Source organism: Canis lupus, chromosome 2 (genome assembly GCF_003254725.2).
Source record: "Canis lupus dingo isolate Sandy chromosome 2, ASM325472v2, whole genome shotgun sequence".
NCBI lineage: Eukaryota > Metazoa > Chordata > Mammalia > Carnivora > Canidae > Canis > Canis lupus.
Genome location: NC_064244.1, coordinates 2,249,511 through 2,263,340, shown reverse-complemented (window position 1 = coordinate 2,263,340; position 13,830 = coordinate 2,249,511).

The window sequence follows — 13,830 nt, the reverse complement described above, 5'->3', positions numbered from 1 at the left end:
GCCAGGTTGTCCAGCGGAGGCTTCCCCTCCCGCCGCCGCCGTGCGCGCGCACACACACACACACACACACACACCCGGGCCCAGGGTTCTGCACTGGCTCGCTGCTTGCTGGGCTGCAAGGCCGGCGTAGGCTGGTTGTGTGTTAAAAGCAAAAATTAATCATCTGCTCTGGGGAGAGCTTCAGGAGGCTCTGACTCGACCTGGCCTTTCTCCAGAGGCCACACTATGTACCTTGAAGTTTCCTATGACCGACCCCCTGATGACCCTCCCACTTCAACGCCTAGAATTCTAACACCCGCAATTCAGGTAATTCTATTTCTCAAAATTCTGCAACAGGAGCAATCCTAACACCACTTCATGAACGATATGCTCAGAATGCCTTGGGGGAAGCTGTGCAACGGGATCCCCACCTAAATCTCAGGAAGAGAGAGCAGCTCCATAATGAGTTACATGCACGGGGGACATGAAACATTTTAGAAGAAAGTGGACCGAGTCAAGAAAAGTAACTAGCGCTGGTCTCTGTCTCAGTTATGAGCCATGATTCCTTAATAACTGTATGTCCCTGTGTTTAAAGAATGGCCAATGCCAGCAGACAGTCGTTTGTCCATGTCTGTCCTAAACGGTAATAACTTCATGTTTTCCAGTTGTTCCTAAGTTATGTGAAAGCAATTACAGCTCCTTGAGCTCAAGCAGAACTTCAGCATTTACAGCAGGAAGAGCAGGTGATCATCTCTCCATCCATTCCACCTCCCATTTTAAAATAAGGAAACATATCATCTGCTTTCCAGAATACCTGCATTTTCTTCTGCTCCACACCACCCTAGGTATAGTGCAATTTGTCGTTAAAAAATTTAAAAAAAAAAATTATACTTCCTCTCATCTACAGCCCTTGACCAACATACTCGGTCCCAGCAAACCAACACAGTAAGTAGGCACTGTGTGTCATCATCAGCACCTTACCCGAGGATACTGACTGGAGTGTTGAAGTCACTTGCCCAAGGCCACAGAGAAAGCTTAAGGCAAACCCAGAAATAGAGTCCAGCTTTCCTTCCACACATTCATGGGAAAGGCTCATTATACTCCTATTTGGCTGCAACGTTCCATGTTTCTACCCAATAATTAAGTCTGTAATAGTTTGTCACTGTGATAACAACTCACATTGAGGTCTTCTTGCTTCTTGTACTAATAGTTGGATCCATGACAATTACCCATAATTGTAGATGTTGTTTCTGTTTTAATGCTGGGGAAGGAGTACTATACTAGTTTAAACTGGGGCTTTCTCAAAATAATTCTGATTGAAGAATAAGTTGAAGCATAGCCAGAGCACATCAGACACTACAAGTCTCATAAAACAAGGTACTGACATTTAGTACATGCCACCACAGAGGAGTGTGTATGTAGTACAGTCCAGTTACCATAATGTAGGTGAAGGGTAACAAAGTCAGGGCAGGAGAGCAAAAGACAATGTTGGAGGAAAAGGAGAACAGGGGCAAGGGGAGCCCAGAGCTCTGGGAAATCACTGTACTGTCAGTAGAGCTGCTCAGTGATGGGACCAGACTCCCAAGTCTGTACTCAATTCATTTTAATTTGATTCCACATGCAGTTAGAGAAGACCTTCCATGTGGAAAGTGCTGGCTAAGTATTATAGAATTACTAAATTGAGTAAGAAAAAGATAATAAAGAGATTAGAATAAGATAGCTATTGCAGTAATGGTAATTCAAGATGTTAAATATTAAGTGCCAGCAAAGTGTTGGGATGAGAGCTCTGCCTTCATAGAAGAGGCAGCCTCTGCTCTTCACTTTCTTTATGCCAATTCCTTCCATTATTCAAGGTTAATATGGATTCAGACAATTTGTCAAAAATATGGTCCATAGGATAGGTGCCTAGGTGACTCTCAGTTGGGTGACAGACTCTTGATTTCCACCCAGGTCATGATCTCGGGGTCGTGGGATCAAGCCCCACTATGCTCAGCAGGGAATCTTCTCAAGGATCCTCTGTCTCCCTCTACCCACCCATCCCCCAGCCACATGCTCTCTTTCTAAAATAAATCTTTTAAAAAAATATGATCCATAGGATTAATAATTAAAACATCTATTCAACTAATCAGATAAAGCCTTAAAGTTTTATCTAAGTCTACCTAGTTTTTCTAGATATAGTGAGTGATTCCCTTTATGCTAATAATTGATGAAAAACTAATGATGAGTTAATTTTAGGTACCATACTCTTGGGTATATTGAGTCAAATTCATAAAATTTCTTCACAATGAATCTACTCTCACCAATGTGCTTTACTAACATTTAACCATGAAGATGCATTAGGGCCAGGCTATACTTTCTCATCTAAAGGATTCAGCTTGGCCAAATTGCTTCTGGCCTGAGTAGGCATAAAAGCAAACCCAGTCCTAAGCTCATCAAAGTCAAGGGTGGAATGTTACATAAATATTTTCTAGCATGTTTACTCTCTTAAATTCAGCATATTTCAGGTGGAAAAAGAAAAAAAACAAACCTGTAACCCTTTTGCAACTTGTACTTCTCCTTTACAGTTGACTGATTCAATTGGTTTTTATAAACCTCAGAGAATGCTGAGAATTAATTGGGATCCACCTGGGCTTTGTGCCTATCTGCAAATGAAAATGGGGAGGTGTGACCACCTAGACCATAATCTCAACCATATCCAGCAGCTCTATTCACGTGCACCGTGAAATAGATACACACACCACATGTATGCGAACAGTATGTGTTACTTCACATCTTACCCTTGGAAAGGTCATAATTAGGAATTAAAACACAAGGGTTTCTAAAATTCAGTCATACATTGAAAATTGAAGCTATCTCTGGAATATTTCACACACGTATTTAATGCCTTCTCATAAGCATTATACTTAAAATCATTTTAACATTTCTGTATGCCCAGCCTCACACAAGTTCAGTCTAATCAAAGAATTGGATCGGTATTCACCAAATAATTGTTGTCCACCTCTTTATAGCATGCACTGCACTATAGGCTGGGTGTGTAAGTTCCTCTCTCGACCAGTGCTCAACCTGGTAAAGGTTTCAGATGTGGACAGGCAACCACTGGAGTATGATGGGTGTTACATATGAGGGGCAATGGTGGCATCCAGAGAAAATGTGCACTCCTTCGAGGAGGAAACAAAGAGAGGCAGAAGCAGCCCATCTAGAGGAAAGCAGTCAAGAGAAACATAAAGCCAACCCCATTTGTCACTTTAAAAATCTTCAAGTAGCTGCAGATGAAATTAATTTTGATGATATATCTTATTTAACTCAATAGATCCCAAATATTATCATTTCAACCTGAAGAGCAATTATTATTTAAAAATAATAATAATATTTTTGTTCACTTCCTCCTATGAGTTCTTCATGACCTCCATGTGTCATTTATATTTAATTTGAACCAGCCCTCCATGTTCATTCATTCGTGCATGACTCATTCATCAAACACTGAGTAACTAGTATGTGTCCGATCTCATGAGGGCTCAGTGGCTGCATGTGGCTTGTGGCTACCTTATTGGACAGTGCAGCTCCGGAGGACAGGATTGCTGGTGGCTGGAAGCCACATGCACTCACTCTCAAGGAACTTAGAGACGGATTGAGCTCTTTGAGGGCAGAAGCAGTATTATACACAGCACTTCCCCAGAATTGCTCTGGGGTGGTAGAAAAGAGGACTTTTTGACATAGATATGAATAGTATAATAGTACAGCTGTGTCTAGAAAAAAATGCAAAGACGGGGAAATAAGAGCTGTGCTTGGGCTCAGTAGAGCCTCCCTGTTGTGCAACATTAAACATAAGTCTAGTAACAGTGGTTTTTCTAAAGAAACACGAGCCTGTGTGAATTATGCAGGTGAGAGAAATGGCCAAAGAAAAGGGAAAAGACAAGAAAGGAAAAGAATAAGAGAGGAGAGGAACCGTAATGATCCCCAGCCTGCTGAAAGCAGTCATCAGATATGAAAAGTACAGGAAGTGACTTGGTTCACAACAGAAGTAAATTGTATAGGACAGGGCCAGCCTGCCAGACTTCCTCAGGCCATCTCCTTTCCCCTCACATCCGACACTGTGTCTTCACCCTAGAGGCTAGTACAATCCCAATGGCTCCAAGTGGCACCCGACTCACCAGGTCGTGATTACAGGTTAGTATTTACTTTTATGCCCCGACCCCACGTATCTAAATCCTCACCTTCAAAATATCACAGGGGCACCCTCAACCAACCCATCAGCTCCAGTCCCCAAATTCTTGCTCTCCTTTTCCAGTTCCCAGTTTTCTTCCCAACTGGAAGGTATATCAGCACTGCCCTGCTGATACAGCCCATCTTGAAAAGGCTAGAGTCCAGGCTGAGATCTCCACTTCTAGATGCCCCCAGTGTCACCCAACCTCAGAGACCCAGAAGGACCTAGGTTCCTTGCCAGCTTTTTTACTTTGTCATGACCCACCACTCAGAGCCCAAGTCCCCAGTTAAATCCCTCTCTCCTTCCCAGGCTCCAACGCCAAAGAACAAGGGAGTGTGTTGATGAGGTCCATGAAGACACACCCACCAGGGCAGGGTAGAGGCTGGTGCAATTGGTGATTTGGTGATTTTAAACTCAACTACAGTAAAGACAGATCTGTAGGAAGATCAAGCAAAGTGACCTAAGCCATTTGCTTTCTGGTGGTCCAATGTGACCCAAGGCAGGATTCAGAGCATGCAGTGGCTTTAGAGGGGTTTCCACATGATGCTTTATAAATGCCAATCCTCTTGGCTGAACCTTTGAAAGCTAAGCTCAGGGTCACATTCTCCAGCAAGGCCTGGAATACTGACCTTCTAAGTTGCCAGGGAAATCAGAAATATAAGTAGTGAGATTGCCACTGTCTGTGGAATTTCAGAAACTGAATCAGGATTCTCTGCTGGGTAGAAGACCATTGTGCCATCTCTCCAATGTGGGCAAGGTTCTACCAGGAACATAAGGTACCAGAAGTCTCTTTTTGTTTGTGTGCTCATTTTTACTCTAAAACACTCAGAGAGGGATGCCTGGGTGGCTCAGCGGTTGAGCTTCTGCCTTTGGCTCACGACATGATTCCAGAGTACTGGGATGGAGTCCTGCATCGGGCTCCCTGCATGGACTCTGCTTCTCCCTCTGCCTGTGTCTCTGCCCAACCACCACCCCTCGTCTCTCATGAATAAATAAATAAAATCTATAAATAAACAAACAAACAAACAAATAAATAAAACACTCAGAGAAAATGAGGTAGGAATAGGGGCAGAGTGAGGGAATGATTTTAAACATTCCTTAAGAAGTAAAATTCTCCTCACACAGAGGACACTTAATGTTTGACAACTGAAAGAAAAGGGATGAAATGAATTCACGTAAAAGCTCACACCAATGCTTGGTTAAATCTCAGCTCTGAAAGACTTCTCATAAGGGGGTAGCAACTGGCTTTTAAAGACTACTTAACAAATGGGGCTAAGCAGTTTCGTTCAGTACGGAGGAAAAGAAAAGCAAATGCGTTGAGATTGATCATTGAAACAACATACCTTTTCTTGACCCTGTCAAGATTAAAATGGCTAAAATACTCAAATCCTGAAACAATGAGGATGAGTAAAGGAAAAGCTTTAATTGGAGTCAACCAACCACGTGGGGCCTTCTCAGAGTGTGCCCAAGGCCAGAGGTACCTGGGTGACCAGCCTCAGCCCCCTGCAGCACCCCACTTTCCCACCATGCCCTGCCAGCTGAAGGAGGAAACTGCTCTTTCAGCAGAGCCAAACCTGCTCATGGCAGAAGAAGGTGAGTGGAAGGAAGGTTGCTTCCCAACAAAGCCCAGGGCCCAGGGCCCAGGGCCCCTGGCATTCTATGCAATAATTCAGGTACTGGATCAGTGTGTGTACAGCCCTGCTGATCCTCTATACCTTTTTTTTTTTTTTAAGATTTTATTTATTTGTTCATGAGAGACACAGAGAGAGAGGCAGAGACACAGGCAGAGGGAGAAGCAGGCCCCATGCAGGGAGCCTGATGTGGGACTCGATCCCAGGACTCCAGGATCATGCCCTGGGCCAAAGGCAGATGCTCAACCACTGAGCCACCCAGGTGTCCCTATACCTTATTCTAAATGGCTGACTCATCCTTCCATCCTCTGTCAAGTTACTGTGTTGAGCTAGGAATTCAATTTCAAAAGCTCTTTCTGGTGCTTTGGAATTTCATCTGCTCAGTGTCTTAAGCAAAGGCTACAAGCTTTTTTCGTCTGGGTCTGTTCCTGGGGTTAGCATGACACAGCGGGCCGCTGCCCTGGACCCCAGAGCTCACAGAAGTGAAACACCTTTTCCGGACAGAAAAGGCTCCCTGTCCTCACCCAGCCCTTCTCTCAAATGGGTGATCTTTTGAGCCAGACCATGTCATCTCTCTGCTCAGAGCCCTGCAGTGCTCTTTCAGAAACAAAATCAAAGTACTTACAATAGTTTGTTTATAAAGGTCTACATGATCCACCCTCCATCCCCAAGCCTTTTCTACTGCTTTCCGGGTTCACTCCACCCCAGGAGCCCTGGCCTCAATGATGATACTTAAACAGGCTGAATAGCCTCCCTCCTTAGGGCATTTGCACTTGCTATTCCTTCAGCCTAGAATGCACTTCATCCTGTATCTGCTTGGTTTCCTGTCTCACTTCCCTCAGACCTTTGTCCAATGTCACTGTTGCATTTCCAGACCACCTATCATAGAGTAACAACAGTAGCTTTTTCCTGTCCCTCTCTGTACCCCTTTATTTTTCTCCATAACACTTATCAACATCAGACACATTATATGGTTACTTGTTAATTAATTAGTTGCCCATCTCTCAAAGAATGTAAGCACCCTGAGAGTAGAAACCTCTTCTATTTTCTTTACCACTGGGTCTCCCGTGTCTGCAATAGTATTTAGTCCAGCACAGGTGCTCAGTAGAGATTTGTTAAAGAAATCTGAATCACTAATGACCAGCTAGATAGTTGTTATTTGGGGAAAATTTTTTTTTTACCTAGTGGATCTTTGGCATCATCTTCACTTCAGAGCACAGCCTTATGAGGTCAATGCCATTATGATTCCTAAATTATCAGTATTTTTAAAATGGTAAATGCTACTGTGTGCCTGTACTGTGCTGGATAGATACATCTATGACAGGTGGGCCTGCCCTTTCCATGGTAAAGAAGACATGTAGTCAGGAAAGCATCATCTATCCATCTAGCTCCTAGGCCAAATCTGACCCACCACCTGTTTTTGTATGGCCTGTGCCTTAAGAAAGGTCTTTACATTTTTAAATGATTGAGAAAAAAATCAAAGCAAGAATAATATCCTCTGACATGTGAAAATTATGAATTTAAATTTTAGTGTCCATAAATAAAAATGTATTGGAACTTGGGCACACTCACTCATTGCATATTATCTATGACTGCTTTTATGCTCCAACAGCAGATAAACAGTTGCAATAGAGACCATAGGGCCCACAAAATCTAAAACATTTACTATCTTTGGAGTGCCTGGGTGGCACAGTCTGTTAGGCATCCAACTCTTGGCTTTGGCTCCAGTCCTGATCTCAGGGTTGTGAGATAGACCCCCGTCAGGCTCCATGCTCAGTGCAGAGTCTGCTTAAGACTCTCTCTCCCTCTGCCCCCCCCCCACCGTTTTCTCTCTCTCTCTCTCTCTCTCTCTTTCTCAAATAAATACATAAATCTTTAAAATATTTACTATATGGCTATTTACAGGAAAAGTTTGCTGACTGTGGTTTGAAGCAACTTACAGTGATTAGAAGAGAAGAGGCAATATAGAATAGAAATACCATTTGGCAGGAAGCAAGAAAGGAGACTTCTTCCACATTCACCTCTCATTCTTCTGAGACCTTGACAAGCTAGTTTTGGAGCTTCTGTTTCCTTATCTTTTGTGACAGATACACTCTAAAGCAATCCCCAGAGAAGTGTACCCTTGCATAATCACTCTCCTTTGTGTATGGGCAGAATCTTCTAATCAATAGAATATGGCAAATGTAATGGGATGCTGCTCCCATAATTATGTTCCATTCCATCCTAGCACATTAGAGAGAGACTCTCCTGATGACCTTGAGAAATAAGATTACCACGTTAGTAGCAACCTATGGAGAAGGCCACGTGGCAGGAAACTGGGTGCCTTCAGAGCCTGAGGACAGTGCATGAGAAACTAAGGTCCTCCATCATATAGACACCAGAGGTACGTTCTGTCAACAATTCCATGAGTCTAGAGATAGTTTCTTCTCTAATTGAACTTCCAGATGAGAACACAGCCCTGCTAACACCTTGATGGCAGCCTGTGAGGACCTGAGTGGAGGACCCAGCCAAGCTGTGCCTGGATTCCCGACCCCAGGGACTGTGAAATAATAAATGTATTTGTTTTAAACCCACTAAGGTTGCGGTGATTTGTCACACAATAGAAAACTAATACATCTATTCAATAAAGCCTTTGAATAGTATTTTAAAATACCTTGAAATTATAAGTTTCCTCTTAAACCTGTGTAGCCTGATGCTGAGAGTCATGTAGGATGCTTATTAATATACAGATTCCCATGGCTTTCCCCTTGAGATTCTGATTCAGTAGGTGTCAGATGGGGCCCTAAAATCTGTGTTTTCAGTTAGCATCCTGGTTAATACTTGTGCCCAGTTAAGTTTAGAAAGCCCTGACTTTGTTGCCAGAAAAATGAAAAGGGAAGAGTCACCAGGCACTGAAGTAGTCAGAACTGAAGTGACCTAGGGCTCTGAAGAACGGAGGTTAAGGAGAGATATCTGTGTGGCAAACATACCATGTTGCACCTCCATGCCAGCCATATGCTGGGTCCTCTGGTTGAAACACTCATGTCTAATTAAAATTCCTGTTCTCTAACAAACCTTCTCTGGGAAACTGTTATCAAAATCCCTTTGAAGGACACTTGTCCCACTTCTGGGCTCCCATTATATTTGCATGCAATTCTATCATTCATTCAGCTAGTGTTTATTGAGTGCCTACTATGTGCCAGCTGCTATTCTAGGTCCTAAGAATATAGCCATGAGCAAACAGAATACAAATCCCTCCCCTCACTTGGCTTATGTTCTAGTATCTCAAACTGTACTCTTAGAATAATTGTTAATTTTCAGCAGTGGTTCTCAAAGTGTGGTTCCCTGCAACAGTAGCATCAGTGCTGCCCAGGAACTTGCTTGAAATGCAGACTTTCATGCCCTACCCCAGACCCACTGAGTCAGAAATTCTGAGCATAGCACCCAGTCCTCTGTATTTTTAAAAGCTCTCCTTCGCATTCTGATGCATGCTAAAGCTTGGGAACTACTAAACAGGTCTGTCCCAGTTATACCCAGGCCCTCGGGAGTATTCTAATATTGCAGTTACTGTTTGCCTCTAGAAACTGGCAGAGAAAATGTTCTTAATTCAACGTGTTGAAGCAATTAAGCAAAGGATGACTGAACTTACATCACCTTAGAGTGATGTTGGGCCCAAAGTAGCAGAAAACTAATTCAACATAAATAATACACACCCCCAGTTTTATGTTATTGAAGTCAAGTTAAAATCAATGTTGAAAGATCACCTGATGCAGACTAAAGTGTCTCGAAAGCTTCAAAATGAACACTGCATTGCAACCTAAAAGGTGGCTGTGGGAAATGCAGAGTGTGGACCAACTTTGCCTTGGACACACAAGAGGCTGGAGGTAAAGAATAAAAGGGGGCAGCCCCAGTGGCTTAGTGGTTTAGCACCGCCCTCAGCCCGGGGTATGATCCTGGAGACCAGGGATTGAGTCCCACATTGGGCTCCCTACGTGGAGCCTGCTTCTCCCTCTGCCTGTGTCTCTGCCCCTCTCTCTCTCTCTCTCTCTGTGTCTCTCATGAAGAAATAAATAAAATCTTAAAAAAAAAAATAAAAGGTATTTTGGGGGACCCACTAAAAGTTCAGAAGTTCACCTTTCATGTTAAAATTTCACATTTGTTCAGCAGAGTGAGGAATCTTGGAAGGGTTTAAGTACAAGAGTGAGCTAGTGAAAGAATCTGGTGAGCAAGGACTGGCATCTGCTGAGATTGTCTCCTAGCCACACCATCATGCCAAAATGGTAACAGGAGAGGTGATCTGAGGGCTCCTCTGTACCCCACAGCTAGGACTTAGGAGAGCACTCCCAAATGGAAAGCATCTCCCTTCCCAGGATGGCACCGCCATCAGCAGCCCTCCCAGGTGTGACCACTGCCTCCCGGGTGTGTCCACAGTTCTCTACTACACTGCAGCAGCTCACCCCACCTGCTTCTCACTGGACATCCTGATGTTTCCCAAGCACTGGGGCGAGCCTATACCTTGCTCACCTACTTCATTTGCCACAGCTAGAAGCTGAGACAGCCAGGCTTTCTCCCAGGTCCCTCAGGAAACTTCCAATGGGCCTAAAGCTGACCAGAATAGGAAATGAGCAGGCATATGTAGGCTGTTAGCACCCCAGCTAGCTCATCTTTCCCAATGTCTGTACCTCACCAGCCCTAGAATGATTCTTACATTCCCTCTCTTCTTCTGCATTCTCTCAACATAACTGGATCTTAGTCCTGTATCCTGGTGCTTGAGACATCTCCCTCCTGACAACTATCATCCCTTTGCCCACTTCTGCACAACCAAATTTCACACACTTCAAAGTGTCCTTGTAGACCTTTGAGTCTTTTGCAAAAAAAATTATTTATTTACTCACTCAACCTTTAGTTGGAAATTAGTATTTTGCCAAGCACGATGCTAAATATAGTAAAAAGGTAAGACGTAATCTCTACCCTCAAAGATGTCTTTTTCTTGGGAAGGAGGGGACTGTAGAGTGATATAAATAGGCCATTACAACACAGTGTGCAGCTCACCATGAGAACACAAAGGCTAGAAACCTCTGTGGTCAGATGTGATCAGACAAAGCTTCCAGAAAAAAATAATTCTAAAAATGAATGATTGGCAGAGAGCCACTTAGAAAATGACATGCCCCCAAGTGTGGTGGGCCCATTCCATTGAAATGGATTATGGATGGATCTGTGAGTTCCTCTAGGAGACAAGTAAAAAAGACTTAAAAATGACCCAATGCAGAATAGAATGAGAAGGATAAATCAAAGCAAACTGAGGTCTGAGACAATGATGCTGGAAAAAGATGGGGTCATTGATAGTATAGAATTTAGCAGGAATATCAGTGAGATGGGGTAAAAGTTGAGGTGTTAAAGACATAGAGATTCCAATGTTCAGAGAGGAAAGTGGACTATAGTTCAGCAGACCGTGATCACTGCAGGCTGTCATGCCATGTTCACTAGGCCATCATGTGCAGTCCAGTGGGAGTAGACCAGGGAAGAGAGGATTTCCTAACAGCGAAATATCCTTGTAGTCCAGCACTTAGTGTTGTGAAATGGGAAGAATATGGGACTTAAAGCCAGAAGACTTGAATTTGAGGCTTCTCTTTACTAGCAGTATAGTTGGCCAAGCTAAGTAACCAATAATTACAACACTCTGCTTCTACAACTGCACAATGTAAATAATTCAAATGCATAACTCTAGGGTGGCTATAACAATCACATGAGATCATTAAAATGAAAATGTTTTGTAAGATGTAATGCATTCTACAATGCACGTTGGCTATGATGATTGCTATTTCATTTTCAGCTTGCTCTCTTTCTCACCAGTCATGGAGATGTTTTTCCCCTGATATTTTAGATGGGCACATTTATCACAGTGGTTTTTCTGACTACAAAAGTAACCATGCCCTGTTTACATAACTCAAACATAATGGAAATAGATAAGAGAAAAAGTGAGCAATTCCCAGGTCCCACCCCCAGAGATAACCAGAGTGGATACATCCTCTTTTGGGACAATGTAGCTTATTTATGACACTACTCTTTCCACAAAGCACAACAAAGGAATGTAAGAGAAACCACGATATTTTTGTTTCCCTCTATCCCTTTAAAGTTTATTTAGGGGGAAACTTTCCTCTGACACTGGCTGAGAAGTTGGCAGGCTCCTCAATTTTCATACTCACTTTTTTAGGTACCAGCCTGTCACACAATCACAATGTACAGGATCCAATAAAAAATTAGGCATCCAGTTCAAGATTTTATTCATCCATTCAGCTGCTGTTCAAAGGAAAGACTTTTCCCTTCCTGAAGGTGATTCTGGTTTTCTTTATTCTTCTCTTCTCTACTTGCTCACTTGGCAAAGTTAAGGAGTTGGGAAGAGAGGCGAGAAAGACAGACCTCCTTCCTTGGCTGCTGACTGGGACTCTCTGAGCAAAGGCTTATGCCAAGACCTTCTCTCCAGGGTGTTTCTGAGACATCTTGGAGAGCCCCTGCTGGGCCCTCCAGCATGAGTGATGCTTCTTCAACTGGCTGGAGCCAGCTTCACCCTTCAGGTCTCTAAAGATCTACTCCTCACTCAGACTGTCACTGATGGAGACCTGTGCCCTCCCCAGCATTCCTTTTGGACTCAAAATGGCGTGGCCTCAGGCTGGCTTCCTCTACTTCTTGGCCTAGGGTTTGTGAGAAATAGCTTTGCGTTCCCTGTCCATGAACCTAGATCGATGGGAGTACATGTGCTTCTCAAAGGTAGCCTCTACTCTCTCTGCCCTGCCACGAGCCTCCTTAGCTTTCTTGGGTATGAATCAGGCACCGATCCCAAGGGTCCTCCAAATCACAGAACACAAGCCAAGGTCTACTAGTGTCTTTAAAAGCTGATCCTTTTAGGGCTTCAGATGAAGGAACTAACAATTCCCCACTCATGGCATTCAATAGCAGAACTCCTCAAATAAATTTCCTCACAAAGCCCTCTATCTCCACTTTCTTATATTCTCAAAATGAGAAAGAGGATCCCAGCACCCATTTTCAGCATTGGCTTTGAAAACTCATTCCGGGCCGCCTGTGTCACATTCCTCTTAGTATCTGCCATCTACCTTATCTGGATCATTCAGTTGACACTCCAACTGTGATGCCCAATTCCATGTATTAATATATATGTAAATATAATTTTTTAACAAAATGTTATCATATAAGGGGTATAATTTTGCAATTTTTTTCATGTCAACACAAGTAGCTCCACCTCAGTAGCATAGATTGATGTAGTCTAGAGAGCATATAGCCTAGAGATGTCACTCAATTCCATTGTGGTCTAAGACAAGGCTCCTGGTGCAGAATGGTCATCTAAGCTAGGTTGACTTTGGCAGGGTGAGGGAGTGGTGGCTAGGGGCCTGGGCTGGGCTGGCCTGCAGTGAGTTGGTGGTAGAGAGTGGTGGGTGGTAGGTGGTGGAGAAGGAGGTTGAAGGTCTCAGAACAGCATTCCCTGAAGGACTGTAATTAGAGCTACACCTGCTCCCTGGAGTGCGCTGGGAACTTAAATTATGGATAATAAGGTGCAATCCTCCTACCTTTTCTGAGGTCCTAGATCCATGTCATCATTGTTTAATGTTCCAAATGCATCTTGGAAAAGCTCTTTGATCCTCCAGGTCCTGGTAATCTCCATTTCTATCCCTCTCAATGCTTGCATTGGGGGAAAGAGGACATAGATAGGGAATGTTAGTAATTGGGGTTAATGTTGAGGCAGGAGAGAGGATGTTACTCAGGAGAAATAGGGAATATCAGGAAACTTGAATGGGGGAGTACTTGGGTGGTTCAGTTGGTTAAGCATCCAACTCTTGATCTCAGCTCAAGTCTTGATATCAGGGTCCTTAAAAAATAAAAAAACCTGAATGGGGTGAAGTGGGGAAAAAAGCCAGGGGAAATATTTTAAATTGTTCTAGTTCTTTCCTCTCTTTCCTTTCCTCCCTCTGCCCCACTACCCCAAATAGGGATAGGCGAAAGTTTTATCTTAGCTCCAAAATT